Here is a 26834-nt window from a genome sequence, read left to right as displayed (position 1 = left end):
ATTCTAAAGAATTGAATACTTTAAGAAGGTTGCAACACAACCAGGTTTCCCTTGTTCATTTATGCATCTTATATTCTACTACTATAGGTGGAGGTCTTATCAGATTAAACATTCATTCATATATATAATACAAGAGTCTTGGGTTTGATATTAGCATTGTATTGGATGAGGAGAATCAATAGATTGTTACAAATAATAGTTTTGTATTCAGATCTTGTAAGGATGTCTTGGTTGTAGATGCATCATATTGTCTTGGTTGTTTATCTAAATGCGTTAAAAGGTGAAAGAAAGTCTAATATTTCATTGAGGAGCTTGCATAGTAATTGTAGAACTATTTTTTACAAGTAATAAATAAGGCAATTTGTGATCATTTTTGAGCTAGGCTCATTACAAAAACCCCCAACATTTTGGCTACTATCAGTTACTTCAAAAACATTCTTCAAGATCATCATGTTTGGTATAATCTTTTTAAATTTTTATTTTTTTATGATTTATACTTATATTAATTATTTTTGTAGAATTATTTGGTAAATTTATACTTGTGGTTATATTTTCTAGAGTTTAGAAAAAGATTTCAAATTCAATAAATATATGTATGAAAAAAGAAAAAGTATGCTAAACTGTATCTTATAAACACTTTTTTATTATGATATTTTTTTTAATGATTAAAAAGCTAAAAGACCTACATTACTTTTGAACTATTTAATTTAAAGAAAAAAATATTACACCACTATTAAGAGGGACTATAAATTAAGGTATAGGTATGTGTCTATCTTGGTAATCCATGGCACATGCAATTGACCAATGTGAGTATAGACTATTCTCTATATATACCTAACTCCATTTATCCTTTTTTGAATATGTTGTGTTGCATTTAAAAGCTCTACATTGTGAGGAAATGGCTTCCAAGGTAGGAGGAAAGAAACCAATGGCCACTGGTGCAACGGTAAGGATAAATGATTAGGAGATAAGAAAATGCCAAAGGAAAATGAAGGATCCAAAAAGGAGTAGAAAAATAAAGTGAGGGATCTAAGAAGAAGAAGTGGAGGTGGTGGTAAAAGAGAGTGAGGGACACACAAGTGCCAGTTTTGCTAGATGAATCAGAGGTAGTGTACATCTAGAAAGAAATGGTAAACCAATGTAGGTCATAGATCTAAAACCCTAATCTGATTTTGTTAAAATCCTAGGTAATAAAAGATTGCCCAATTAGTTCTTTAGTTGGCAAAATTTTTTTTCCAAGAAAACTCCATCTTCTCTTTCTCAGGAAAAAAATTATCACTAAGATACCTTATCATTGCATCTTGCACTTATACTTTTTCACACCCTCCGCAATCTCTTTGAATTTAGCAACACACTTCTTGCAAAACTTTTGAATCTCCTTATGATAATCAATAGGATGACTCTTAGATTCCTGACAGTGATGGTGATCATAAGGAGATTTAGAAGGTTTATGAGGAGTGTGTTTAAGATCATAAGGAAATTGTAGGCATTGAATAACACAAGATTTGGGTCTAGCGGATGTATCTTTATAATGCATGCCAAAGTTCTAGTTAGTTTTACCCTTTAATATGCTTCCTCATGAGAAGACAATTGGAGAACTGATAGGAACATATTTGATTAGCTAATACTTCCACAAACTCAAATTAGGGTTTTAGATCTAACATTGATCTATCATTTAAATAGATATTGACAAATTCAATAGTTGATTTATGAATTATAGTATTAAATAAATAATTAATTATACTTATCTATTCAAATATATATTATCATTTTTTATCCCCTTCTTTTTTTCTTAACCCTTTCTTAAACATCAATTTTTTCTCACATGGATCACAATCTAAATTCATAAGCATGTGGAAAGTGTTACCTATCTCTAACTCAGATTTCCATTCTTTTTTCCTAATGTATCTATGTTAATTGAATTCAAAGATGTGTGAGAAAAGCCAACTCTACCTAGTAGTTACCTACCACTCAATATTATCCCATTATCTAAAATCAACCTCTTAATCTTATTGACTTCCAAATCCACATTATCTTCATCCATAACTTTCTTATTGACTTCCAAATTCATGTTATCTTCATCTATAACTTTTGAAGCCCTTCATAAGCCCTGGAACAACATTTTCTAAGCTGTCATGCAGTACATCACATCATGTCGAAGGACCATTTTCAGGTACTTTATTACTACCATTTTCCCATCCTAAATCATTTCAAGAATCTGGACCACATCCCCTTCCCATTTTTATTATTGCATTCTCTAGAGGATTGTATTTTTAAGGCTAGGAGGAAACACAAGGGGGGGGAACCTTCTACCTCATCCACCATGAGTTGATAAGGCCTTGGCTCTAGCCATAGGAAGTTTAAGAGAACCCCTGCTCCAAATGTCAAATTAACCCTGATGTTAAAATTAGCCTTATAGAGTCAGATTTAAACACTAGGAAGGGTAAGCAAAGTGCTAGAAGAAGCAACAAGCATCTCCATATGGAAAAATTCAAGTCACCCCACATGCATGATCCTCCGAAAGTGAAGCCAAGCTTGCTAAAAGGAAGAGAATGCCTCAAGTAAAAAAGCCTACCCTTATCCCTAAAAGCCCCTTCCATTTCTCTGACACCCTCGAGGCTACCTTGGCTAGAAGTGAGAGGGAAGATATTACTTCCTCGAAGAAAGTAACCAAGAAAGCATAGCCATAACAAGGTGAGAGTGGAAAGGCTAGAGAAATCCATGAGGGACCTGGCTGACAACTACTATCTACCAGAGGTTCGAAACCCTCGTGGAGCTTTCAACCAAGGTCAGACACTTTGCTACCACCACCCTCTATTTTCTACACACAAACAAAGAGAAGGACCTAGGAAAAGTCACGAAGACCACTCGTTCCATTTTTGGGTTTCTGGCAGAAGACTATTTAAAGTGGAGTGGTGGGATGTGGACAAGGTCGTGCCGATGACACCCATAGGTTGGAAGAGGGAAACTAGCCCTGTATCTTTTTTAATTATATTTTATATTTTCTAATATATACCTAAATTAATTATTTTGTAGAATTAGTTGGTAATTTTAGACTTGTGGTTAAATTTTCTAGAGTTTATAAAATGTATGTTATAAACCCTTTTTTGTTACGATATGTTAGACATGCCACTTTGTATGATATTAAGTTTTTTTTAATGATTAATAAGCTAAAAGACCTTCATTACTTTTGAACGATTGAATTTAAAGAACAAAATATTTCACTCTATTAAAATCGAACCATAAATTAAGGGATAGGTATATCTGTCCAATCCAGCTTGGCAATCCATGGCACATGCAATTGACCAATGTGAATGTAGAATATTTCCTATATATACCCAACTTTGTTTATCCTTTCTTGATTATGTTGCTGTTGCATTAAAGCTCTACAACATTGTGAGGAAATGGCTTCCAAGGCAGGGGCATAGAAACCAATGGCCACTGGTGCAATGGCCAGAAGAAATGATTGGGAGATAAAAATATGGGAGAGGAAAATGAAGGATCCAAAAAGGAGCAGGAAAACAAGGTGAGGGGTCTGAGAAGAATAAATGGAGGCAGCAGAAAAAGAGAGCGAAAGACACACACGTGCTACTTTCAACAGTTGATTCAGAGGCAACGGTCACAGATCTGGAAAGAAATGGTAGACCAATGCAGGTCACAGATCTGAAACCCTAATCCGAGTTACGAGTTTGTTAAAGTACTTCTGATCAGTTTTACCCGTTCAATATGTTTTCTCGTGAGAAGAAAATTGAAGAACTGATAGGAACATGCTTGATTAGCTAGTACTTTCATAAACTCATATTAGAGTTTCGGATCCGTGACCAGCACTGGTCGGCCATTTCTTTCAACATTGCGGCTGCCTCTGATTCATCTGTCGAAAGTGGCACTTGTGTTCCCCGCTCTCGTCTTTCGTTGCCTCCGCTTCTTCTGATGAGATCCCTGGCCTTCTTTTTCTGCTCCATTTTAGATTCTTCATTTCCCTTTCCCATGTTCCAATTTCTCAATCATTTCCTTTGTCCATTCAATGGTGGAAAGTGGCAAAAAAAAAGGGCAGAAAGCAGCGGGAGAAGATGAGAGAGACATTCAACTGTTACAGCACAATTGGGGTTTCGATGCCAGTAGATATATTTGTAACGCTTTAGTCAATTAGTAGCATTTTTGGAATCGGTATATTTTGAACCTTTTTCTTTTTCTTTTGTATTTTCATCTACGGTTTTACTGTAAACATGATATTGATGGCATCAGCATGATTTGATTTCCAGCGTCAATTTCATTTGCTTAGATTACTATGTTCTAAATGCCAAATCGTTTGCCCATTGATGGGATCACTCAATAATTCAGTGTGTTTGTGTTCAGGATGATTAGAGTTTTTGTTTAGAAGATGTTTAGGGTTTTTGTTTCTGTAAAGTATATAAAACTCCATCTGACAATTGTGGTGACGGATTTGCGGAAATGCTTGATATATTCATACTACGTTTTATTGAATACATGTCTAGACTCTACATTATAAGTTACGAGTTAATGTTAGTCATATTTTTGCAAAAAGTGAATGGCGAAGAAAACTTATTTTATAATACAGATGTTTGTCTATTAAATGAACATAATCTTTTCAAAATCATATGATTTCGGGAAAATGTGTTTTGATAGTCTTCGAGATTAAATCTATTCTTAATTGATGTTAAATGTGTTTTGATATATATGTAATGCTCTAATCAATCGTAACGAGGAGCATTGAGCTTTTTTTCATGTACGGTTTTACTGTCATTTCGATGTTGATGTCATCCAGCGTAAATTTTAGTTGGTGAGGTCACCGTATTTGGCCAGCTAAATCTTCCAGAGGATTTGGGTTTTAATTTTCAATCTTTAACATGATTTGAATTTCAATGCAAATTATCTGGGCGTTGCCGGAATTGAGAAAAATGATTTTTCTTTTATCTTTGTTTTCGCGGATTATATTATAGAAAATGATTATGTTACGAGTTCTTAATAATCTGAGTCAGTTCTCGTGAATTTTTATGCAGTAAACGTGGTATGCTTTTCGTCAGCTGAAATGCGATTTACGAAGAATATATGTTTCTTTTAAGTACGAGATATATGCAATTAATGCTCTTAAGAATACATTTATTATCAGGGTGAAGATAGGGTGGCGAATAATTTCTTCATGCATGAGACAGTTCGTATTATTCAATCTTCAATCTGCCAAATAAAGAAGACATCACTGTTATTAAATTTGAAGATTTCTTATCTACCATTTAATCTATTGGTTCTCCATCCACCGTGATCGTATATTTGGACATGTTTTAATTAGAAATAAGGAAGTTTAATAATGCATTTACCTTTGCATATAATGAGGAGATCTAAATTTAGGAACTCTATATTTAATGATAGTTATAATAAAGTAGAGACTTCTACCACTATTTTTAGTAGTCTTGGATTAGTTAGGATAACATACATTTATGAAAAGGCTAGGGGTTAGTGGTTTGGGAGATTCTTTAAAAAGAGACAATGAAATTCTTTTTGTGTGTGAAGAATATGAATACAAATTTTTGAGTTCTCTATTTTGGTTCTATTGTAGCAGTGTGTTTTGATAAATAATATTGTGCTTTAGCAATTTGGTGTTATATTATTGTGCTGATTTCTAAGAAATTGGTATTAGAGCCAGCATTTGTTGGGAAGTTGTATAGGTTAATTGAAGGAGAAAGTTGAAGCTAAAGTTAGAGAATTAAGTATAAAGACATGGCAATGATGAACAATACATCGCAGTCTCAAATTCTAATAATTTATGATAAGAATTGTGATGTTTGGTCCATAAAGATGAGAAATTTATTTTGTTCTCAAGATTTAGGGTATTTAGTTGAGAAGGGTTTTATAGAACCAAAGGATCTTGCAACACAGCAGGTGTTGTCACAACAAAAAAAAGATTTGTTGAAGGATAAGGAGAAAGAGGATTCAAAGGCATTATTTTTCATTCAACAATCAATGGACAAGTCATTACTTTTAAAAGTTTCTTGAGAAACCAAATCAAAACAAGCATGGGACACCTTACAAATTGCTTATCATGGTACAACAAAGGTGAAGGTAACTAGATTACAAATATTAAGGAGAAAGTTTTAAAATCTTAATATGAATGTATTTGATAATTTAGAAAATTTATTTACTAAAGTAATGAATATTGTTAACCAATTGAGATCCCAAGGAGAAGATATTATTGATCAAAAGGTGGTTGAAAAGGTGCTTAGAAGTTTACCTGGTAAGTTTGATTCAATTGTAGTTGCTATTGAGGAATCAAAATATCTATCACAATTATCTATGGATGAACTAATGGGTTCCTTGTTATCTCATGAGTGTAGAGTTAATAGAAATAACAATTCCTCTTCTAAGAATGCTTTTAGAGCTCAGACTTCATTAAGAGGAAGAGGAAGATCAAATTCTAGAGGAAGAGGAAGAGGAAGAGGCAGAGCTGGACAAGTAAATATAGATCAAGGAGGAAGAAGAAATCAGCCTAATCAATGCTTCAATAACAGAGGATGTGGTAGAAACCAACAGTCATCATGGTTTGACAAATCTAATATCTAGTGTTACTATTGTAAGAGATATGGTCATTTAGCTAATGAATGTAGGAAGAAACAAGTAGATCTAGATAGTCATGGTGTAAATTATTCAAATGTATCTCAGAATAGTTATGACAGTTTATTTATAACATGCAATCTAGCACAAGAAAGTTCTAAGAAAGTATGGTGTTTAGATAGTGGTTTTAGTAACAACATGATAGGAAAATTATTTTCTAATTTGGATGATTCTATCAAATCTGAAATAAAATTGGGAAATCATAGCATAGTGCTTGTAATGGGAAAAGATATTATTAATGTATTGGATAAAAATGGAGAAAAGATGTTAATTCCTTATGTTTATTATGTTCCCGCACTTACACATAATCTTATGACTATTGGTAAATTAAGGGAAAAGGGGTATAAAATTATTTTCAAGGATAATACATGCACAATCATGGATGGAAATTCTAGAGTCAGGTTGACTAGCAAAGTTGAGATGAGCAAGAATAAGATCAGATCCATTTAATTCAAGGAATGATAGATGCTAACTTAGAAGAAGAAGCCCTAAATAAAACATGGTTGTGGCATTTGAGGAACAAATACCTTCATTTTGATGGCTTGAGTTTATTGTAGAAGAAGAATATGGTAATAGTTTTTCTTCATATTAAAGTGCCATCTAATTCTTCTAAAATTTGTATAATGGAAAAGCAACATAGGGAACATTTTCCTGTAGGAAGTCCAAATAGAGTAAGAGATCTTTTGAAGGTGATTCATACTGATATATGTGGTCTAATGTAAACCCCATATTTCAGAGGAAGTTTATATTTTTTTGACATTTTTAAAAAATTTCAGTAGAAAAACCTGGATATATATCCTAAAGGAAAAACTTGAGGCTTTCAAAATGTTTAAGGATTTTAAATCAATGGTTGAAAAGAAAAGTAGATTATTCATCAAGGTACTTAGATTTGATAGAGGTGGTGAATACAATTCTAATAAATTGTTGGATTTTTACAGACATCACGGGATCAAGAAATAGTTTACAACTAGATAAACACCAGAGTAGAATGGTGTAGCAGAGAAGAAAATAGAACCATAATGGAAATGGAAAGGAGCATGTTAAAGGCAAGGAATTGATCTAATGATTTTGGGGCTTAAGTTGTTGCATGTGTAGTATATATTCTGAATAGAAGTCCTACAAAGAGCGTGAAAGATATAGTCCCACAGGAAGCATGGAGTGGTATGAAACATTTTATATTTCATTTTCTAATTTTTGGTTGTGTTCCATATGCTTTGGTTCCAAGTTAATTAAGAATAAAATTGGATGATAAGAGTGAAAAATGTAATTTCATTGGTTATGGCGAGGATTCAAAAGCTTACACATTATATAACCCTATTTTAAAGAAGATGATTAAAAGCAAGGATGTCATATTTAAGGAGGAAGAAGCATGAGATGGAAATATTGATAAGGTAATGACAATCAAAGAACCAATACCTAATGAAGAAGAGCATGAAGAGAAAGTGGGTCAGCCAAATCAAGGAACACCAAGAACTCCACAAAGAAATCATGGACAAGGTCAACCATCAAATCATAAAAATTAGTGCACTCTAAGTGTAAGTAATAAACCTTTTGCAAGAAAAGGTAAAAAGATGAGAAGTTTGAAAGATATTTATGATCAAGAAGAAGAGAGTTTGGATATTGGTTTAGATTTTACATTTTTCTCTCGACATCCACTATGTTTTGAAGAAGCAGTTAAGGAGAAACATTGGATCAAAGCCATGGATGAAGAAATTGAATCCATTGAAAGGAATATACATAGAAAGCTTGTAGATGTACCTAGAGGTAAGGATTGTAATTGAATTAAATAGACGTTTAAAACCACATTTAATGCACAAAGTGAAGTTGAAAGGTATAACAACTGTAAGATATAACACTAGATTAGTAGGAAAGGCTTTTTCACAAAAATATGGTGTAGATTATAATAAAACATTTTCTCCAGTTGCTAAACTTGATACAATTGGAATGCTTTTATCTTTAGCTGCACTGAATGCCTAGAAAGTTTTTCAAATGGATGTGAAATCAACTTTTATGAATGGTTTTCTTGAGGAAGAATTTTATATTCAACAACCACTAGGTTATGAGGTACATGGACATGAAGCTAAACTATGCAAATTGAAATAAACTCTCTATGGTTTGAAGCAACCCCCCAGGGCTTGGTATAGTAGAATTGATTCATATATGATAAGAAATGGTTTTTATAGGAGTCTTAATGAACCTAACTTATACACAAAGATCAACAAAGAAAGTCAAATTTTAATTGTATGCTTATATGTTGATGATTTGATTTTCACTAGAGATTTGTCAATAGATATGTTTAAGAAATCAATGATGAAAGAATTTGAAATGACTAATTTGGGTTTGATGAGATATTTTTTGGGTATTGAAGTTTTTCAATCTGATAAAGGAATTTTCATTTGTCAAACAAAGTATGCTAAAGATGTGTTAAGAAGATTCAACATGTTGAATTCTAATCCAACACCAACACCTATTTTAACAGGAACAAAGATTAGCAAAAATGATATTGGGTCATCTATTAAATCAACCCTATTCAAGAAACTTGTTGGGAGTTTGGTGTATCTCACAGCTACAAGACCTAACATTGTATATGGTGCTAGTTTGATCTCAAGATTCATGGAGTCACCAAAAGACTCACATTGGCAAGTTCAAAAAAGGATACTCAGGTACATGGAAGGGAGAAAAGAATATATAACTCTATATTCCAAAACTAATTTTTTTTCTTTTATTGGTTTTTCTGATAGTGATTTTGTAGGCAATATTAATGATAGAAAGAACACTTCTGGATATATCTTTCATTGTGGTACAGGTGCAATATCATGGGCATCAAATAAGAAACAAATAGTAACAATTTCATCATTTGAAGCACAATATGTAGCTCAATCACATCAACAGCATGTGAAGGAACTTGGATGAGAAGAATTCTGAAGAATCTACTACAAGAACAAGAGGAGTCAACACAATTTTTCTATGATAATAGATTAACAATCACACTTTCGAAGAATCATGTTTTTCACAAAAGGAGTAAGCACATTGATGTGAGATTTCATTTCATTATAGAGTTGGTGAACAATGAAGAAGTTGATCTTGATTATTATAGATCTAAAGAGCAGTTAGTTGATATCTTCAATAAAGAATTGCCTAAGGAAAGCTTTGAATATCTATGAGAGAATCTGGGGGTAATTGGAGCTGAAGAAATTAAGGAGGAATGATAGAAATACTAATTTCTTCATTCAAGAGATAGTTTGTGTTATTCAATCTTCTAGATAAAGAAGAATTCATTGTTATTTTTCATCACTATTTAATCTATTAGTTCTCCATCCACTGTCATCACATGTTTGGACATATTTTAGTTAGAAATTAGGAAGTTTAATAATGCATTTACCTTTGCATGTAACGAGGAGATCTAAATTTAGAAACTCTATTTTTAATAATAGTTATAATAAAGTTGAGACTTCAACCACTATTTTAGTAGTCTTGGGTTGGATTAGTTAGGATACCATGCATTTATGAAAAGACTAAGGGTTAGTGGTTTGAGAGATTCTTTAAAAGGAGACAATTTAATTCTTTTTATGTGTCAAGAATATGAATAAAAAATTATAAGTTCTCTATTTTGGTTTTGTTGTAGCAGTGTGTTTTGGTTTAACATTGTGTTACACAATTTGGTGTTATATCATTGTGCTGATTTCTAACAAGCTCATCTTATTTTTATTTTTTCTATAATTGAAATGTTTTCTCTATTGGGTTTCAGATTAAAAAGTTAAAAGTTTGTACCTAATAATTATATAGGTAGTTGTATTCAACATTTAAATAGTCTAGGACGAGGGCTAAAAATGCTCACTCTTTTATGGATATGTACTTTTGGTTCTTCCCTTTGTTGCTAGATTGTCAATCATTTAAGTTGGGGAAGGTTTTGTGGATGGGGTCTTGAAATTAATAAAAGCTAGTGGGGTTATGAAATTTACTATATAGTATTTTAAATTTAATAGTGTAATGGTTATAAAAAAATAAAAAATAAATTTATTGGCAAATAGGGTTGTTGGAAATTTTTCAATTGCTTATAAATCCTTGAGCTCCTATGAAATTCCAACTATAGATATCCTCTTTACCTTAAATAGCTCATTTCTCAATAAGAATACTTCAAGTTAAAATTAAATTAAAAGCAAATTAATAGATAGGTACATACATACATACACATATGTATGTGTGTGTGTGTATGTGTATGTGTGTGTATGTATATGCATATGCATATGCATATGTATATGTATAGATTGTGTGTGTGTATGTATATGTATGTATTCACACACACACACACACACACACAAAGATATATAAGGTTTGATATTTGTTGGAATATTTTCATATATTTGTATAGATTGTGTCATTTCCACTCCTACAAAATTAAAAATAAAGTTGATTTAGTGGATTTTGATATCTTATAATATCTAACATTTTAATTTATGAGACTTATATTTTATCTACAACCAACCATTGGTGAACTAGTATCTACAAGAAAACATAAAAACATAAAGAACACTAACTAATGTACCTATTTAAGTGTCTTGGTGGCCTTAATGTCCCACTAAAGAAGATAAGTAAATTGAAAGTTAATGAACTCTTGAATCTCTTTCTTCAAGTTCTCCAAGGGATTTCTTGAGTGATTACATATATGAGGAAATTTCCCCTACTTCCTAGAAGATAATTCCTATTCACCTCTATTGCCTGGTCATAAAGTGTTTCAATTTTTGAACCTATTAATCCCCTGGTTATGTGTGAAATATGTCCCATTTTGACCATTGAAATGACCATTTTATCTATGAGTTTTCATGAGTTTTTAAATCTTCATGTCTCTGGCTTGTCCTTAGCTTTGCTCATCCTTAGCTTCGCCCAACACTTGAAATTTTTAAAATCTGGCTTCTGAGCTCCAACTTATCTCAGGTTAATGTTGAGATCCAAAATACATGTTTTCAAGTCTATCATTAACCATTAACCTCTCAAAAGGTTAATGATAACTTTCAAAATGCGCATTTTGGAGTAGGTTAATTAACCACTCCAAAAACACGTATTCCTTAACCTCTTTGAGATAGTTATTAACCTATTTAAAATTCTTCCATTAGAAGTCAGACATGTAAATGGTTTAAAAAAAAAGGGGGAGGCATACATGGAACATGTGGATAGTGGTGACCATAGAAAAGGCCCAAGGTTCGTACAAGCAGAAAGCCTCTACAGAAAGGTGAGAAAGCTCATTGCCAAGAATCGCAAAGAGAACCGATACCTTCGGTACTATTGAAGATGCTGAAGCGGCTACAATGGATGATTGTATTATTCAAAAAAATATGTTGGGTGATCCCCCTGATTGTTTTCCATAATAGGTTCGTGCTTCTCAAGTGATGAGACTCATCCTAGCCAAGTATGACAAGAAATTATTTGAAAAGTTTTCAGAATATGAAGAAATTATGAAGGACCTGGGTATATTTGGGGAGACTCCAAAAGCCTATGGATGACTAATAAGTGGTGCATTGTTAATGCGTGAAGTCTAATTAGAGAGGGAAACTATAGTGGAGAGTTTAACTACACAAATCTAGTTGCTTTCCTACAAAAGTGTGCTATAGTTCAGGAAAATAAACTTTTGGCCAATGTGGGGAAGCATTTTGAAGATGCCACAAAAATGTGTTGGAAAATGACAGGAGTTTTCTTTATCAAAATGATTATCTAGCTCTCCCTGGGCTATTTCAGTTTAGATTGCTCTCATGTTTTTCATCAATTTCCTCCCAAGGATGTGCGTCATTCTGTGGAGGCATACACTCAAGCATGATAGATTCTAGATTTTGTTGATACCGAGAATAATGCAGGAATTCTAAGCAAGGCCACTGATACATTCTCCCTTGAACTTTGAAAGAAAGTGGAGAGCAAGAGCCCTATGCCCACAAGAATTATTCATTCCACTGATCATAACTACATAAGTTGAACAATGAATGAAGCTTCAAATGAGGGTTTGCAGAAAGCAACCGGGCCCAAAGGTTCGTACATTAGGGATGGTGTGTTTGGTGACCCTAGACTAGGAGTTAGTGAAAAGAAGAAAAACTGAAACATTTTGTCATCGCATTTCACCCAATAGATAATGTTCCAAAGCAAGTGATAGTGAGATTTAAAATCTTCATAGCCAAATAATCTCATCTTATCTCTAGCTAGTGATATGGGATTTCTTGATGAAATAGAGCTCATTTAAAAAGAGAATGTTTATTTGTCCACCAAATCAGAACAAAATTGCATATGGTGTGTTTCTTTTGATGTTTGTGCGCGGATAGAATTTTTGAGGCCTTGCATGAACTATATCAAAAGTCTTCTCCAAGAGTACTGGTTGATTGATCACTCGTATTTACATTGAATTTGGTGTCCCAACATTTGGAAGTTGTTCTTGAGAGTTGATATAACAAAGGTGATGATGCACAATAAGTGTTAGATAGAATGTTCCAACACCTTATAGTCTACAGTACAAAATTGATGAAACCCAAGATATCGTTGTGACAAGATTTGAGTACTCGGGCCATCATATAAATAATGGGCTTTCCCAGCCATGCCTCGTCACTTTCAAAAATGTCTTAGACCCTCCATGTCCATTAGGAAGAATCACCTTCACCAGATTTACAGAGTAGTTTGAAACCTAGGCATTGCAAGTAGACATATCATTCTCCACTTTTTGGTGAGTATAGACAGAGCCTCCTTGTTGGAGCAATGAACATGTTGATAGAGAAATGCATCAGGCAATTGTTTGTCAAAATGCTCCAATGAAAAGTGACTCCCAGAATATTATAATTGTGTGATATGTAAACATTTGAATAGATGTCGAGACCTCTCAGATGCAACTATAGAAAGAGGGACATACCTCAGAGAACTCAAGCTAGCTGCCACTTTAGTTGTAGATTTTGTTAACAGAGACACCTTAAGGAAGGTCATCGAGCAACATATATCATAATTGATAGCATCATATATTTGAATGGCACATTTCTTACATGTACATGTAGCCGAAGTCAATGCATTAGAATTAGTCAATAAAATGCTACCTCTTGCGGATGTAGTATTTGCATGAATCATAAAGTTCGTCAACTTTTATCAAATATTTGTGAAGGCATGAATCAAATTATAGACTGGGCATCTAATTGTTTCAATGGAATGTTATGTGATACTCTCACACAATATGTGATAATTGCAAGATAGATGAGAATTTTGGTACTTGTGTCTTTACAAGAACCAGCCTTTCAATAGATGTCATCATGGAAGAAAAACACATTTTGCAGAGATAAGCATAATTGGAGGGATCATAAATATAAAGTTAGTGTTCATCGCACTCGTACACACCACATGATCTTGATCTCTTAATGAGAAGGAGGGTACGCATTCGTTAATAAAGCAATATAACTTGAATGAATCATTCAAATATCAAAAGGAAATCAGCAAGGATTTATTATGCAATCTTCCTCTCAAAAGATGTAAAATCTAAGTTTCAGGTCATACTGGGTTAATTTTAGTGAGGTTAACTAACCTCACCCAAATCACATATTGGGGAGGTGGTTATTAACCACGAAGAGGTATTTATTAACCTCTGTGTCTATATAAGGGATCTTTTGGGCTTTGTAAGGGGACTTTTTAGGACTTCGATACAGGGAACACTGATGCTCTGATAACAAAGCAATTTTTGGAAGTGTTGTTTTCATGTAATCAATTATTTCTTTCTTTCTTGGTGCAAGAAATAAAAGGAAGTACATTTGGCATTCTCTCTCCAAGGGTCTGAATTGTTGAGGTGTTGATTCATTTATGAGTATTTTCATGGTATGGTGTGAGTATTCATGAATGGTTAAATTAGCATCGTGTTGGTGAAATTTCTCAAGCATAGTCCTTGATTACTCTCATTAATAGTTTACATCATTCTTATGAAAACGTTGAAGGCATGTGGTGCATTTTTTGTCAATGGTTTTCCTTTCTATTTTCTTAGTTCTACTTATCTTTATTGAAAAATCACATATTTTATCTTACAAGGGAGTTGCCCCTCTAAACATAGAGGAAGGCCGAATATTAAGGGCCTCTCCAACTGTTGTGAACGGTTTGCCACACACTCCGTTGGGCAAATTCTACCATGACAAATCTGTTTACCAACAACCTTTAACCTCAAACAAACCAACATGATCATCACACTTAAAAGTCTCCATCATATTCTAGTCTCTCATATTCTTAATCATTCATCAAGTATGTGGTGTCCTTCATTAGTACTTTGAATAGTAGTTAGGCTTACATTCACTATATTATCCAACTTCCAATGGACCTTTTGGAAAGAATCATTCAATAATAATTTGATATAGCCTTCACTCCTGTTCTTCATAATGATAGTTTTTCTAGAAAATATCTCTAAATTTGAAATATTTGATTGTTTTTATACCTATTTCTAGATAGAAGCTTGGCATGTGACATTCCCTCCATGTCATTGTAGACATGCCTAGCTTCACTGATGTAGTTAATATGAAGGAAGGACTAGTTGGACAACTTATACTACCTCACCAAGCCTTATTTATATAAACCAGATATATTATACCTATTCTCCTTGTTTCCATTAAAATAGTTGAAACCCCCATACTAGGGAGGAGCTTAATGCTCTCTGGATAGGTCTTTGTCTTGGTCTAAAATAGTATTATGCATCTTCATTTTGTCTTTAAACTCATTCTATTTTCCCGTACACTAATGGATGCATCCTCCTTTTTACTCATATCATAACTATTCTTCTTAATAAGAATCGTCATACCTTTCCTCTCAACCTCCTTCATCCCAAACAACTAATTCTTACCCTTATGTTGTTTATTCCTTATGATTATATACTTAAATTTCCCATTATTAGAATTAAACCCTTTCCATTATTTATTAAGGTGATTAGATAACAAAATCCAACTCATTGTCGAATATTAAAGAATCCTAAGAAATAAACCTTTTTTCTTTTAAAATATTTTAGGAGATTTATTTATTTTTTCTTCCCTAAAATCACTATTCATCTCACTATAAACCTACTCTTACTTTTTATTTTTCTTTTATACCAATATTCATGGCCAAATTTTATATATATATATATATATATATATATATATATGGAAATTCTTCTAGGATCCAATTTTTTTTTAGGGTTTTGCATAATGCATAGAGACTTCATGTATTCTACTATTATGATTAAATAAAGTGGGAAGGGCTTGACCCCAGAACAATTAAACTAACATCAGACCAACTTTAAACTGAAGCATGTTGGGAAGAAAACAAAAACCCCATCCATCAAAAAGAGACTTCAGATGGACCAATTCACTACCAGCATAAATCATAAAAACAAAAACTTGTAAACTAGTAACACAATGCCAAACCAAACTAGAAAGGACATCTATCCACTGCACCCCCTTGACTAGCAACCACTAGCCAACAACAAAACCTGCATCATTAGGAACAATCAAGAAATCAAGAACTGACCCAACACTATCAAGATGCATAGGAGCATGAACTAGCCACTTATTTTTACAACTTCTTAAGTTGGTTTAGCAAGGAGATCTTAGGGGGTCACGCAAGCCTAAGCTCACTAAAATCTTGAGAAGACTTAGTTTTTTTCTCTCTCTTGGAGTCTCCTCCTTGTGTTTCCTTTTAACTTCTTTCCCTTCTAGCTGATCCTTCAAACTCTCTATTTTCTCCTATATCTTAGTCTAGGCCTACTTTCTCTAGGAGGCATTATTGATTTGTTCCCCTAGCTTCCTTGTTAATAGACACAAATGCTTCTTGCATTTCATTATACTCTTTCTTAAGAGGCACTTTTTTCATTTTCTATCTTCTATTTATTTCCTTTTCCTTCCAGTTATCTATCAATTTTTATAACTAATTCTTGGGGTCTTTGGATTCTCACCATTAGTGTTTTTAGCCTCCCTTGATGGGTATTAGTTTTTCCTAATATCCCTTCTTGATAATCATAGATTTGATGGTCAATCCCACCTATGTTATAGAATTATTTGTAATGGGTAATGAGATGGCTCCTAGACATTTGCTTGAAGGTAGGTGTCTTTATATGACATGAACCATTTGTCACACATCTCTTTTTTTTTTTCTTTATGTGTCACCATACAATGAAAATAATTTGGACACTTGGGATACTAAGTGATAAATGTTTTTATCAATCACTACCATATGTACTAAAAGTGGTTCTACAACTATACTGATAAAAGTGATTAATGAAAAATAGTGTTGTAGCACTTATATTTGTTGATTTATAATTCTTTTTGAATTTCTATGTTTGCTTCCACTCCATCCACTTCAAAATTTTATCTAGATATTTTACAATAAGATTCATTTCACAAGTGCAATTTGAAAACTAAATATTTTGTATGATTTAATTTCCAGCTTCAAATTTTAATTTGCCTCTTGATGAAATTACTCTGACCACTTTATTTGGCCACCTAAATCTTCTAAAGAATTTAGTTTTGCATGCAAGTTTCATTTGAATCAGTGCATTTTGAATGCTAGTTAATCCTTAGCATGAGTTGAATTTCAATGCCCACTTTATTTGGGCATTACTAAAATTATCAATTTTTAAAGTAAATCCTTCATATCACAAGCTTGACCAAAATAATTATGGGTTTATGGCTCACTCAGTTGTATTGCCCGAGTCTTTGGAATATAAATATCCTTAAATCTTTGAAATTTTGGCTAATAAAACATCTGTTTACCTGTTAGGGTGTGCATTCTCCTTAATACCTTAATTTTTTCCACTTCCCCATATCTATTCATTCGAAATGGGGCTCGTTGGATCATAAGATTATACTCAAAGTTAGTTCAATCTTAATCGCATTGTGTTGGTTATTATACTATAGATTGCCAGGGTTTCAATCAAGAATCTATTATGTTTTTCAAAGATCACTGTAGAGACCCCTCCAAATGCTTCAAAGTCAGGTTAGGGGCATTAAATGACATCAAACAGGGCCAAACAATGGGGGACGAGTGAAGCTGGTCTATAGGGTTATAGAGCGCTTCGAGAGTTTTTCAAAAATGTAAACAATTCATCAATCGGAGCTACGGTTCAAAAGTTATGCTTTCCGAAAGTTCGGTTACCGTTTTTGAATTCTTCTAATTTTGAGCCGACTTCTAATGTGACTTCTAGAGCCTTCTATTTGGTCATTGGATGCCAACTAGTACTTTCTAGAATGTATTCCTAATACTTAACCGTTCAAAGTTTATTTAAGAACATTTCTAGCATTGTAAAAGGTAGTTCGGAGTGGAGTTTGAGAGGAGGTACTGGGAGAAGAAATTATCTCCAGATTTATACTATTGTAAGCCCTTAGGGCATGTTTTGGAGTTTATTTCTCTGCACTTAGTGTACTAGCATATTTTCATATTTAATAAAATTTTCCCTTTCCTATTGTGTCCATTTTGTGCTTGGGTTGTGTCCCCATCAAGTGGTATTAGAGCTGATTTTCCTGAGTGTGTAGATAGAGCGTCGATTGTGAGGCAGTTTGCACCAATACTGTGTGGTTGTGGTTTTGAATTAAGAAGATGCCTCCATAAGTAGAGTGTGGTGGAAGGGCAAGAGCTTTTAATCCTAAGGAGGTTAGAGCCCTCCAAAGGCAGGTACAAGTGTTGCAGGAGAAGGTTCGTAGAGGAACAAATGTTGCTGTAGGCGACAAAAGTGAGGACAATAATGAAGAAGAAGAAATTGGACCAAAAGGGGAATTTGATAGGGAAGTTCTGAATTAGGTAGAGGAAAGGCTTTTGAGGGCCATTACTAAATTTTGGAAAAGACCTACAATTGATGTGGGTGTATTTTTAGAAAATTTGAAACCAAATGAGTTGATTGATTAGATCAATGAACTGGAAGAATACTTTGAGTATGAGGATATTAGGGACCTAGATAGGGTTAAGTTTGCAAAGGCCAAACTGAATGGACATGCCAAAATTTGGTGGCAATAGGTTCAATTGGAATGAAATAGAAGAGGAAAGGATAAGATCACAAGGTGGGATCGTATGGTGGACAAATTGAAGAAGCAGTTTATTCTTGTTGACTATGAGCTTGATTTTTTTAAGAAGATGCACGGGTTAAAGCAAGCAAGAAAATCTGTCCAAGAATATATAGAGGAGTTTTACCAACTTTTGATTAGAGTAGGGCATGCAGAAGCAAATAAGGAGAAGTTTTCTCATTATATCAGTTGGTTGCAACCTAGCATCCAGGAGGAATTAAGCTTGATAAGAATTACTTGCATTGAGGAGGCATACCAGTTTGCCCTACAAGTTGAAGAGAAGCTAAATAAAAGTTTTGAAGGGAGACAAAGAGGGCATGGTCAAGGAGGAAGGGGTAGTGGTAGGTCATCTGGAGGCTGAAATGAAACCCAAAAGAAAAATAAAGATGTGGGTACTAGCAGAAACTAGAGGAACGAGGGTTTCAACTGCACCCGTGATCAAGACTTTGGAAATTATAGAGGAAGAGGTAGAGGATGTGGACAAGGAAGAGGAGGCTTCCATGGTACCTATTTCCATTGGAATGAAGAAGGTCATCGTGCCTTTGAATGCCCTTAATGACAAGGAAGGACAGATAGGAGAGCTGAGGGTCAAGCTTGGGGTGCTCATGTGGATGAGGATGCACAATCATCACATTCAGAGGATGTAGAAAGAGGGGAGACTTTAGTAAATGAAAGGGTCCTACTAAGTGGTGAGATTTAACTAGGACAAAGAAGGAGTCTATTCTATACTAGGTGCAAGTGTGAGGATAAATGTTGCAATGTGATCATTGATGGTGATAGCACTGACAACTTGGTATCAGAGGAGATGGTCTCTAAGCTAAAGCTCAAGAGGGAGAAACACCCTAGCCCTATCAGATTGCTTGAGTGAAAGATGATCATAAGGTCTTGGTAAGTGAACAATGTTTAGTGAAGTTCAAAATTGGGAGTTACCATGATGAAGTTCTCTGTGATATTATTCCAATGAATATTTTCCATCTATTGTTGGGAAGACCATGGTAGTTTGATAGGCATGTAGTACATGATGGTCATGCAAACACATACTCTCTAACCAAGGATGGAGTTCACCACAAATTGAAGCCCATGAAAAAGGAAGGTGAAAAGGTGCGCAATAGTGCTAAGATTTGTCTTGTTGATGGAAGGAAGTTTTTAGATGGCATGAAACATCAGCGTATGTGCTATACTTTGATTCCTAGGAAAGATAAAGAAGAAAGTATTGAAATACCACTTGAAGTTTCAGATTTACTAGGTGAGTTTGGAGATATCATCTCTGATAATGTTCCAGAAGGATTGCCACCGATAAGGCAAATTAGTCATCAAATAGATTTAATTCCAAGAGCTAGTTTGACTAACAAGGCTGCTCATATGATGACTCCTACTGAAATCGAGGAGCTAAATAGATAGGTTCAGGAGCTATTGAGAAAGGGTTTGATTTAGGAGAGCCTGAGTCCATGTGTAGTACCTGCAATATTGGCACCAAAGAAGGATGGAGGATGGAGAATTTGTACAGATTCTTGAGCTATAAATAGAATCACCATCAAGTATCAATTTCCTTTGCCAAGAATGGATGATCTTATGGACTGCTTGAGTGGAGCTTAGTACTTCACAAAGATAGATCTCAAGAGTGGCTATCATCAAATACAGATAGGAGAAGGAGATGAGTGGAAAACAACCTTCAAGACCAAGGAGGGTCTTTATGAGTGGTTAGTCATGCCCTTTGGATTGATGAATGCCCCAAGCACATTCATGTAGCTTATGAATGAGGTACTTAAGAAGTTCTTGGAAAAATTTGTTATTGCCTATTTGGATGATACTTTAATTTTCAGTAAGACTTTGGAAGAACATTTATTGCATATTCGTAGTGTCCTTGAAAGGATAAGGGAAGAGAAACTGTTAATTAATTTGAAGAAGTGTATCTTTGCAAAGAGGAAGTTAGTCTACTTGGGGTTTGTTATATCACCTGAAGGTCTCAAAATGGATCCAGAGAAGGTAAAAGCCATCTTGGAATGGCCTACTCCAAGGTCTACTACCAAGGTAAGATCATTTCATGGTCTGGTTAGTTTGTACAGGAAGTTTATTAAGAATTTTAGTGGCATATGTGCACCCTTGACTGAGATAATAAGAGGGGATAGAAGAGAGTTCAAATGGACTACAACAGCTACAAGAAGTTTTGAATTACTGAAGAAGAAGGTGATAGAACAACCTGTGTTGGCTCTTCCAAATTTTAGAAAGGTGTTCCAGGTGGATTGTGATGCTAGTGGCAGTGCTATTAGGGCTATATTAAGCCAAGAAGGTAAGCCTATTGCATATTTTAGTGAAAAATTTAATGATGTGAAAAAGAAGTATTCTGTTTATGATCAAGAGTTCTATGCAATAGTTCAGGCCTTAAAGAAATGGAGGCATTATTTATTGCCAAAGGAATTTGTTTTGTATACTAATCATCAGGCATTACAGTACGTAAATAGCCAAGGTAAATTGAATTAGAGGCATATGAAGTGGGTACAGTTCTTGTAGAGCTATACATTTGTGTTGAAGCATAGAAGTGAAAAATCTAACAAGGTTGCAGATGCACTAAGTAGGAGATAGTTGTTGCTTACAGTAATGCAGGTTGAGGTAGTTGGGTTTGATGAACTCAAGAATCTGTACCATGAGGATCTTGATTTTGCTGAAGCATGGAAAGCTTGTAAAGAACCTATTGCTATGGATAGAACCAAGTGGCTAGACTATTTGATTCAAGATGGTATGTTATTCAAGGGTAGTTAATTATGCATTCCAATGAGTTCCATGAAGGAAAATCTGATTAAGGAGAAACATAGTGGAGGGATGGCAAGACATTTTGGTCGAGATAAGACCATTTCCATTCTTAGAGAACATTGTTTTTGGCTTCAGATTTCACAGGATGTGAAGAAGTTTGTACAGAGTTGTCAAATTTGTCAAGTTGCCAAGGGATTTAGTCACAATACTAGGCTATATCAGCCATTGCCTATTCCATCAAAGCCATGGGAGGACATAAGTATGGATTTTGTTCTTGGATTGACGAGGACAAAAAGGGTAATGACTCATTATTTGTGGTGGTTGATAGGTTCTCCAAAATGGCACATTTCATTCCATGCCATAAAACTCATGATGCTATCCATATTGCAAACTTATTTTTTAGAGAGGTGGTAAGACTACATGGTCTCCCAAGGAGTATAGTTTCTGACAGAGATGCTAAATTTTTGGGGTATTTTTTGAGAACATTGTGGACGAAGTTGAGAACAAACTTTAAATTCAGTTCCACACATCACCCACAGATTGATGACCAAAAATAAGTGGTAAATCGAAGTTTGGGCAATTTGCTGCAATGTTTAGTTGGGGATAAGCCCAAGGGGTGGGATTTGATTCTACCACAAGCAGAGTTTGCTTACAATAACTCTATAAATAGGAGTACTAGTAGATCACCATTCCAAATTGTATATGAAAGTAGCCTAAGGACTGCACCAGAATTGAGGAAGATAGAGCAAGGGGAGAGGACAAGTGCCGAAGTAGAAGAATTTGCTGAACATATCAAGCATCTACATGAGGACATCTAGGCACACATTACCAAGATGAACCAATAGTATAAAGCTAGGGCTGATCAAAGGAGAATACATAAGGAGTTTCAAGTAGGGGATCTAGTCATGGTACACTTAAGAAAAGAAAGATTTCCAGATGGTACTTACAACAAGTTGAAAATGAAGAAATTTGGCCCCTACAAAATTCTAAAGAAACATGACTCAAGAAATGCGTACGAGGTGGAGTTGTCAGATGGAATTCACATTTCTCCTATTTTCAACATTGCAAACTTAATAGAGTATCATGATGAGGAGCTGATGTTAGAGCCATGTCCAATTCCTACTTCTAAGAAGGAGGAGATAGAGGAGATTCTGGATAGTCGTGTGGGTAGAAGTACTAGAAATAGGTAGTATGAAGAGTATCTAGTCAAGTGGAAAAGATGGCCAATAGAGGACTCAACTTGGATATCAATAGTTGAGGTTTCCCATTTGGGATTTCCTCTACCATTCATAAAGTGACAGGATCACTTTTCAATCTACCCTGGGTGTTTGATGCAGGAGCATCTAGAGGTATAAGGGCAATCCTGCGTCACCCAAAAAATGTACTTAGACTTAGTTTTTCTTTCATGTGTTTTCATTTCTGGATACCCATTTGGGTCAAATAAAGGTTCCAACTCTCATAGTTCCACTATTGGTGTTCTAGGTTAAAGTATTTGAAGACCTTTGGATAAGTATAAATGCTGAAAAAATATGAGTATGTAATTGAGGCATCATTTTGGTGAACTAGAAGGTGTAAATTGGTTGGATTAATGTAATTGCAATTTAGAGCATTCCAAAAAAGGAATCGGGTCAAAAGGCCCCACGGTTTGAAAATTATCGTAGTTTTTTAGTTTCTGGAGACCTCCTAAGAATGCTTCAAAGTCAAGTTATGGGCATTAAATGACCTCAAATAGGGCCCAAAAATGGGGGATGAGTGAAGTTGGTCCATAGGGCTATAGAGCACTTTGAGAGCTTTCCAGAAATATAAACGGTTTGTCAATCAGAGCTATGGTTCAAAAGTTATGCCTTCCAGAAGTTTGGTTACCATTTCTGGATTCTTCTACTTTTGTGCCAACTTGTAATATGACTACGGAGACTTCTATTTGGTTGGTGGATGCCAACTAGCACTTTCTAGAATGTATTCCTAATCCTTAACCCTCCGGGGTCTATTTAAGAACATTTCTGGCATTGTAAAAGGCAGTTCGAAGTGGAGTTTGAGAGGAGGTATTGGGAGAAGAAATTATCTCTAGATTTATTCTATTGTAAGCCCTTAGGGCATTTTTTGGAATCTGTTTCTCTACACTAAGTGTACTAGCATATTTTCATAGTTGATAAAATTTTCTCTTTCCTGTTGTGTCCATTCTGTGCTTGGGTTGTGTCCCCATCAACTACTAACTATTGCCATAAATTTTCATTTAATTAAAGCCATAACTATTTCCTTATATGAGATGCTCAACCATATTTGGGCAACAAATGGTTGAGAATTCTTAGTAATAGTGGATGACCATTGAAATCATGAAACTTGTTAAAATTATTACTCTTCATGATTTTTTTTTAAAGAGAAATATTGATTTGCAGCAATCAAATAAGAAATCACAAGTAACTGATCTAATCTTGGGTGCAAAGGAATTGAAAATAACTAATGTCATCACTTATCATAAATTTGAACCAAGTGTATGACTGGGTTATAAACTCTCAAGGCCAACATCATGACCTGCATCTTAAGGGGATTGTGGTTTAGTATGATACAATGTGTGATGACATGTAACCCTAAGAATATCAGATATGCCCTCAAGCTCAATATCCCTATTATCCTAAATTAAATTATTTTCATAGCCTCAAGATCAGATAGGCTAGCAAGACAAATTTCCTCAATTTCCCAAATTATTCTAAATACCAAGACTTTCAATTTCCTAGGGCCTCTAGAGGAAAATTGTCAACCTTCACTTCAACACATGATTTTTCTATCAAATTCATGTTGAATACACTCTATGATGTGGTGGAAAAGTGCCCCATTCTCACTCCTTTGCTAACATGGTAGAAAAGGGTTCCACTGTGGACCTCGAGGATGGGTACTATTTAAATAAAGAATGAACAATCCAATTTTACATATACAATTTTTAAATTATATAATTTTATGAATGTTGTTTAAATTATTTATCAATAGAAATGGGGAAAGAGACAGAGGAGAGGGATATGCATAGCAAACGTTAGATAGATAAAGAGAGAAGGGTACCTATAAATGATAGACATAAGAGTTACATGTGATTTGATATGTGTTTATTTCTACTATTATTTTTCATATATTATGGTGTAGTAGTGACATACATAACAAATGCATATGTTTGATAGGTAGGAATATGAATGAATAAAAAAATGAGGGATATAGAGAAGATAAAATTGGGAAAGAGAGTGGTAAGGATTACATTTAGATGTGTTATAGAGAGAAGGATCAAGATAGAGATAGGAAGTGGGATATAAAGAGATAGAGAAGGGGAATTTTCATCCAGGAAGCTTATGCACAATTTTTCAATTATCCACCAATGTACACGCTATAAAATTCCCCACTAGAGTTTTGAGATTTCTTACCTTTCTTTGGAGAGCGAGGAAAATTTTGAATCTCTAGGGAATGGTGGAAGAATCAACATGAATTTTTTGTTTTGATGATTAGATTGAGCCCTTATCTCATTTACTAAAGTGATATTTTCAAAAATTATAAATGATTTTGCACATTATATTTTTAAAAAATAAAAATGACTGTTGATGTACCAGTGTCTTTTTGTTTCAATTATAACAATTTTTACCTTGACTTTAAATAATACCCAAATTCGTGGTCAAAGATTTTGTACAAAAACTCATAATACCTATGCTCATGCACTAATATTTGTGCTTTGTATATAGAGACATCAGATAAGATATTGAATTGTTTTATTTAAACTAAAAATCAATAAATTATCTATCACTATTCAAAAAATAGGTACAATGCAAGCAACAGACCAAGCATGTGATCATCAGAAATAACCTAGCAATCAATTTCTAAAGTAAAAAAATTCCCAAGTCATTTTTTTGATTCACAATACTGACAAGGTCTGTAGGATAATTTCAAAGGTTTCTAGGGTTGAATGATGTATGTCCTAGTTCATAGATGAAACTAAAAATTGGGAATTTCCCTATATACAATACTTAATTAAAAAATTAGGCTTAAGGTCACAAAATTTATTGTGTGTGAGCATTGGATTCACATATACATCACAGAAAAATCCCATCTTCTTTATGCCCAGAGAGTATAGGGAAGATGCATTAGGTGTAGCAAGGAGAGAAACATAGTAAGACAAATGAATTATTCAGCATAAGTAGCCATGGAGGCATCATTTTTCTAGATTGACCAAAGATAAATCTACTTGGACTCCCATATGTGTTTGATTTATTATTACTTGATATCTTGCATACACCAACATTCCATTCACTTGGCATTCTATATCATCATTACAACCATAGATTAGTTGTCCATCCAACTTATCCATAGCTTAAAATGCACCTTCCCCATTGCTTCTCTTGTAGAAATCTACTACTAGGAAATTAGCTGAAATTTTTCTAAATTATCATAACACACAAAAAGTATGTTTTTAAGCTATTTAGTTTTGATATTGTAGGCTTATGTGACACTATATTGTTAGGGAAAAAATTCAAGAAGAGGGTTTGGCTTGTTGAAGTCAAAATTTTTGATTCATCTCAATTTGTGCAGCTTTCATTTGATAAACCAACATTTCCATATTCATTCTCAACTACATAATTTCATTGGTAATGCATTCCTTAAAAGACCTCTTTTGATGATTGAGAATTGAAAACAATAAAGTGCTTATTTTTGGCAACCATGTCATTGATGGTAGGACAATCTCCACCATTTTTTGGCATTCTTGAGACTGGAAACAAGTATTTCATGAACCCAATTGCAAGGAAGACTTTGGTTAGCCCTTTAGATGATCTAACAAGGTCTTTGATGAATACTATAATGATTTTAGATTGAGTGGCTACCAGAAATGATGCAATCTATTTTAATGTCTTGATAGTAGGCATAAAAGTTGTGATGTTGAGGTAGGTGCCTCCAAAGGAATGGTAAAGCCAAATATCATTCTTGAAATCATACATGTCCAACACAAGACCCATCAGATGATTATTCAGATGAATAGTCAGATGATCCTCTTGGTTGGAGAATATATACGAGGGGTACCCATATATGATTTCTCTCCCAACAGAATGTGTTGGCATTATTATATATCTTCTCTTATTTATTTATTTATTTAGCCTCATCAAACTTACTTTCATAGTAATCAATTTTTTTGCATTTATCTCTTCAATGTGAACTTTCAACTTCATGTTGATTGGTCCATGAACCTACAAGATATGCTTAATTTTTATCACTAAATCAAGAGATAATACTTTTAGATCACATATTCACTAAAGCCTCCAACTCAATTCAATTATAAGCATCATGCAAAATTAATGAAAAATACAACTAAAAAATTCAAGAGTAACTTTCAATGCTTGATCATTCACTGTCTCTATAGCATTAACAAAAATTAAAAAACAAGGAGTTAACAAAGAGAGTGAAATTTGT

At 34.0% G+C, this 26834-nt stretch overlaps 1 pseudogene; it reads right to left on the bottom strand.

Annotated features, from left to right (window-relative positions):
- Nucleotides 1-3788: 3788 nt before the first annotated feature.
- LOC149541475 (PI-PLC X domain-containing protein At5g67130-like) lies at nt 3789-26485 on the bottom strand (annotated as a pseudogene).
- Nucleotides 26486-26834: the final 349 nt, after the last annotated feature.

This window comes from Cupressus sempervirens, chromosome 8, assembly GCF_028749045.1.
Source record: "Cupressus sempervirens isolate cs-2001-9-10 chromosome 8, ASM2874904v1, whole genome shotgun sequence".
In the NCBI taxonomy this organism is placed as follows: domain Eukaryota; kingdom Viridiplantae; phylum Streptophyta; class Pinopsida; order Cupressales; family Cupressaceae; genus Cupressus; species Cupressus sempervirens.
The sequence above is the reverse complement of the archived record's forward strand: the minus strand, read 5'-3'. Positions and strand labels throughout refer to the sequence as shown.